This window comes from Pseudophryne corroboree, chromosome 2 (genome assembly GCF_028390025.1).
Source record: "Pseudophryne corroboree isolate aPseCor3 chromosome 2, aPseCor3.hap2, whole genome shotgun sequence".
NCBI classification, from domain to species: Eukaryota; Metazoa; Chordata; class Amphibia; order Anura; family Myobatrachidae; genus Pseudophryne; species Pseudophryne corroboree.
Genome location: NC_086445.1, coordinates 666,289,884 through 666,295,883, shown reverse-complemented (window position 1 = coordinate 666,295,883; position 6,000 = coordinate 666,289,884). Strand labels below are relative to the sequence as shown.

At 46.2% G+C, this 6,000-nt stretch overlaps 1 long non-coding RNA gene across 2 annotated transcripts in view; it reads left to right on the top strand.

Annotated features, from left to right (window-relative positions):
• Window positions 1-3,184: 3,184 nt before the first annotated feature.
• LOC135042760 (uncharacterized) overlaps window positions 3,185-6,000 on the top strand; it is a 159,042-nt gene continuing 156,226 nt past the window's right edge. For both annotated transcript variants that reach the window (XR_010235846.1, XR_010235840.1), the window contains exon 1: window positions 3,185-3,273. This is a non-coding gene — a long non-coding RNA (uncharacterized LOC135042760). The remainder of the gene's footprint in view (window positions 3,274-6,000) is intronic.

The following is a 6,000-nucleotide window of genomic DNA, read 5'->3' as shown; positions in this document are numbered from 1 at the left end:
ATCCTCTAGGACGTAGGAGAAAATAGGATTTTAATTACCTACTGGTAAATCCTTTTTTCGTAGTCCGTAGAGGATACTGGGCGCCCGCCTAGTGCTTCGTTCTTCCTGCACTGTTACTTGGTTAAGTATTCTGGTTTGTTCAGCTGTTCCTGTTTCAAGTTTGGTTAGCATGGCTTTCCTCTTGTTTGTGTGTGCTGTTTCGAAATCTCACCACTATCCTTTTATCCTTCTCTCAAAGTATGTCCGTCTCCTCTGGCACAGTTTCCTAGACTGAGTCTGGTGGGAGGGGCATAGAGGGAGGAGCCAGCCCACACTATCAAATTCTTAAAGTGCACATGGTTCCTAATGGACCCGTCTATACCCCATGGTACTAAATGGATCCCCAGTATCCTCTACCGACCACGAGAAAAGGATTTACCGGTATGTAATTAAAATCCTATTTTTAGAACCACTGCTAAAGGTCCTTAGTTTTTATCCATAAGGGCACATTTTACATGATCCACAGGGGAAAAAACCTTTATGGGATTGTAAATTATTATTATTATTTTTTGTAACACTAAAGATACATTTTTTTATCTTTAGTGTTACAAAAAAAATGTCAATTGTAAAATGTGCCCCTATGGAGTAAAAACTAAGGGAGCAATTCAGAGTTGATCGCAGCAGCAAATTTGTTAGCAGTTGGGCAAAACCATATGCACTGCAGGGGGGGGGGCAGATTTAACATGTGCAGAGAGAGTTAGATTTGGGTGAGGTGTGTTCAAACTGAAATCTAAGTTGCAGTGTAAACATAAAGCAGTCAGTATTTACCCTGCACATAAACAAAATAACCCACCCAAATCTAACTTTCTCTGCAAATGTTACATCTGCCTCCCCTGCAGTGCATATGGGGGGTCATTCTGAGTTGATCGTAGCTGTACTAAATTTAGCACAGCTACGATCATTCACACTGACATGCGGGAGGACGCCCAGCACAGGGCTAGTCCGCCCCGAATTTCAGTGCCAGGCCCCCCGCAGAAGTGCAAAGGCATCGCACAGCGGCGATGCCTTTGCACTTCAAGAGTAGCTCCCGGCCAGTGCAGCTTTAGCGTGCTGGCCGGGAGCTACTCATCTCTCCCCGGTCCGCAGTGGCTGCGTGCAGCCGATGAGGCCTGCCCCCTGTTCGGTCCGGCCACGCCTGCGTTGGCTGTACCGCTCCCACGAAATGGCGCCCAAACAACGCCGTTTCACCCCCTTCCGCCCAGCGATCGTCTCTTCCTGTCAATCAGGCAGAGGCGATCGCAGCCCTTCTACTGCCTTCGGCCGTCTGGCATCCGCTGGCGCACTACTGTGCCGGCGCATGCTCAGTAGGGACCTGTTCGCTCAGCTGCAACAAAAAGCAGCGAGCGAACGGGTAAGAATGACCACCATGGTTTTGCCCAACTGCTAATAAATTTGCTGCTGCGATCAACTCTGAATTACCCCCTAATAGCTTTAGCAATGGTTCTAAAATAAATAATATCAATAGTTACTGTATATTATCTGTAATTCCACTCATGTTATTTATATTTTAGTATGCCCGTGTGGGTTAAAATATATAGGCAAAACTAAGAGAATGTTGAAAATCAGACTACTGGAGCACTTTAGAAATATTAAACATGGTTTTATGAACCATAGTGTGTCACATCATTTTAAACAGTGTCACAATAGTGATCCTGTAGGGTTAAAGTGTATGGGAATTGAATCTGTTCTCCCTTTAAAAATGGGTGGAAATAGGGTTAAAATGCTTATTAAATGCTACATCCTAGGGGTCTTAATGAGGGGTATGAAATAACTCCCTTCATAGAATAATGGATATTTTCTGTCTGATCGCTATGTTTGTATATGTTTCAGCTACAAATTGTGAAACAATGTATTCAATCAGGTATCAGCTCATGCTCTGGTTTATTTAATTGTTTCATAATGAGCTATTTGTCCCGTTTGATGTATGTATTTTTGCTTTTATTTAAAAATCATTAAGCCAGCTGGATTCTGTTGTTCGATTAATGGATTATGATCTCTGTAATTATGTATATACTATTTTTAATTGTTTTTATATGATATATATGTGTGTATTGCTAATTGACTACCACTGTGTATAAAATCAGTCCTCAGCGCCAGCAGCACTAGCCTCCTGACGAAACCGATCCGGGTGTGGTGTGCTGACGCGGTCTTCACCAGGTTCATCTTCCTCTGTCTCCTCTGCCACAGGGCTTTAGTGTCCCGTTTAATGATAGGGCTGGAGATGGAAAAATCATTAGGGAAGGGAATATGTTTACCTAGGTCTCTCTTAGCTGGATCTAGGAGGGCTTGTCTTGACATATTAAGGACCTCATCCTGTGGCCGATTGTATCCTCTGACCCTGATTTAAAAGCTTTACACCACACTGCCCCACTTATGTCATGCCGTAGGGGCATAAATATCCGTGATAGGGTTGTTTAAACAGATATGACAGGAATGGGTATGCCTTGGCCCTCTAATGTATACTTTAAGCCTGCAGGGTGTTACTGTTGGGGTGTAGTATGGCTGACCTGCGGGCTATATTATATTGGGAAAACCACCCGCAAGTTCTCGGAAAAGATGGTGGCGCACAGGTCGGCCATCAAATTGATCCTAGAAGGTAAATCTGTGGATCAACCAGTTGCCAGGCACTTTAAACAGGCTGGCCATACCCTGGATTCACTCTGTTATTTTATGTTTGATCATGTTCCATTGTCCCTCAGGAGTGGCAATAGATCCAAGGCCCTCCTTGTTAAAGAAGCACGTTGGATATCGAGGTTGGGTACTACTTACCTTAAGGGACTGAACGAAAAAATTAACTGGAACTCGCTAGTATAGATTTTAGGGATTGTTCCTGTATATATCCTCTTGCATATATTGTATTTATGCTTTAATCATGAATATTATCTTTTCTATTGGGATATTGTTAATGTATATCTAGTTGTTTTTTGTACTCAGGGTCGGTGGGGATAGGGTGCTTAATTAGACTGTGGGTGTTTTTTAATGTTTGTTATTTTGGTGTATGTATGGCTGTCATTGTTCACTTTGTCCCCCCTCTAGTGTCCCTGCTCCTGCTATGTGGCGTGTACTGCACACAGCCCTTGAACGCATGGTGCTGCCAAGTGGAACGCATACAAGCGGTTCCCTTGGTTACAGACTGCGCTGGGACCGGAAGTGCGGGAACGGAAGCCTGCGCGGTGAGCGGGACTCCTGGGACCGGACGGTAACCAAAAACTCCCACTCCTGGTGTCTATTTATGTAAGTAAATGTTGTTCTGTGACCTGTATTGTGGTTGTTTGTGTGTCCTGACGACGGGGCTACGAGCCCCGAAACGTTGACAGTCTTCAGACCAATACATGTTGTTATATTGAACCACTTACTGTCTCCGAGTGCCGGTCTAGTTCTGGACTTCTGTGTACTTTTTTGATATATATATATATATATATATATATATATATAATTTCTCTAACGTCCTAGTGGATGCTGGGGACTCCGTCAGGACCATGGGGAATAGCGGGCTCCGCAGGAGACAGGGCACATCTAAAAAGCTTTTTAGGTCACATGGTGTGTACTGGCTCCTCCCCCTATGACCCTCCTCCAAGCCTCAGTTAGGTTTTTGTGCCCGTCCGAGAAGGGTGCAAACTGGATGGCTCTCTTAAGGAGCTGTTTAGTAAAGTTTTTTTTTAGGTTTCTAATCAGTGATTCCTGCTGGCGACAGGATCACTGCAACGAGGGACTTAGGGGAGAGACTTGCAACTCACCTGCGTGCAGGAGGATTGAAGTTTTAGGCTACTGGACACTGAGCTCCAGAGGGAGTCGGAACACAGGTCAGCCTGGGGTTCGTCCCGGAGCCGCGCCGCCGATCCCCCTTACAGACGCTGAAGAAAGACGGCGGAACGGAGGTCCGGAAACAGGCGGCAGAAGACTTCAGTCTTCAGAGAGGTAGCGCACAGCACTGCAGCTGTGCGCCATTGTTGTCACACGGCTCACTGACACGGTCACGGAGGGTGCAGGGCGCTGCTGGGGGCGCCCTGGGCAGCAATATAAATACCTATTTGGCAAATAAATACATCACATATAGCCATTAAGGCTATATGTATGTATTTTAACCCAGGCCAGTTATTAAAAAACCGTGAGGAAAAGCCCGCCGAAAAGGGGGCGGAGCTTATTCTCCTCAGCACACGGCGCCATTTTCCTGATCAGCTCCGCTGGTGAGGAAGGCTCCCACTCTCCCCTGCACTGCACTACAGAAACAGGGTTAAAAGAGAAGGGGGGCATAAATTGGCGATATAATTATATATTAAGAGCGCATATATAGAAACAACACCTTCTAGGGTTGTTATATACATTATAGCGCTTTTGGTGTGTGCTGGCAAACTCTCCCTCTGTCTCCCCAAAGGGCTAGTGGGTCCTGTCCTCTATCAGAGCATTCCCTGTGTGTGTGCTGTATGTCGGTACGTGTGTGTCGACATGTATGAGGAAAATGTTGGTGAGGAGGCGGAGCAAATTGCCTGTAATGTTGATGTCACTCTCTAGGGAGTCGACACCGGAATGGATGGTCTACTTATGGAATTACGTGATAATGTCAACACGCTGCAAGACGGTTGACGACATGAGATGGCCGGCGGACAAATTAGTACCGGTCCAGGCGTCTCAGACACCGTCAGGGGCTTGTAAAAACGCCCATTTACCTCAGTCGGTCGACAGACACAGACATGGACACTGACCCCAGTGTCGACGGTGAAGAAACATACGTAATTTTCCTTTAGGGCCACGAGTTACATGTTAAGGGCAATGAAGGAGCTGTTACATATTTCTGATACTACAAGTACCACAAATAAGGGTATTTTGTAGGGTGTGAATAAACTACTTGTAGTTTTGCCTGAATCAGATAAATTAAATGAAGTGTGTGATGATACGTGGGGTTCCTCCGATAGAAAGTTATGGGCGGTATACCCTTTCCCGCCAGAAGTAAGGGCGAGTTGGGAAACACACCTTAGGGTGGATAAGGCGCTCACACGCTTATAAAAACAGGGCGTTACCGTCTCTAGATACGGCCGCCCTCAAGAAGCCAGCTGATAGGAAGCTGAAAAATATCATGACAGTATATACACACATACTGGTGTTATACTACGACCAGCAATCGCCTCAGCCTGGAGGTGCAGCGCTGAGGGGGCTTGGTCGGATTTCCTGACTGAAAATTTTGATACCCTTGACAGGGACAAGATTTTATTGACTATAGAGCATTTTAAGGATGCATTTCTATATATGCGTGATGCGCAGAGGGATATTTACATTCTGGCATCAAGAGTAAATGTGATGTACATATCTGCCAGACGAAGACACGACAGTGGTCAGGTGAGGCAGATTCCAGACGGCATGTGGAAGTATTGCCGTATAAAGGGGCGGTCCATCGGACCTGGTGGCCATGGCAACAGCTGAAAAATCCACCTTTTGTTACCCCGAATCACATATCGGCAAAAAAGGACACAGTCTTTTCAGTCTCAGTCCTTTCGTCCCCATACGGGCAGGCGGCCAAAGGCCAGTCATATCTGCCCAGGGGTAGAGGAAAGGGAAGAAGACTGCAGCAAGCAGCCCATTCCCAGGAACAGAAGCCCCTCACAGCTTCTGCCAAGTCCGCAGCATAACGCTGGGGCCGTACAAGCGGACTCAAGGGCGGTAGGGGGTCATCTCAAGAGTTTCAGTACGCAGGGGGCTCACTCGCAAGGGAGCTCCGGGATCCTACATGTAGTATCCCAGGTGTACATTGGAAATTCGAGACATCTTCCCCTCACACAATTCACAGGCTGTATTCCCAGCAGGTGATAATCAAAGTACCCCTCTTACAACATGGAAGGGGGTAGTATTCCACACTATATTGTGGTACCGAAGCCAGACGGCTCGGTGAGATCTGAAATATTTGAACACTTACATACAAGCGTTCAAATCAAGATGGAGTCACTCAGAGCAGTGATAGCAAACCAG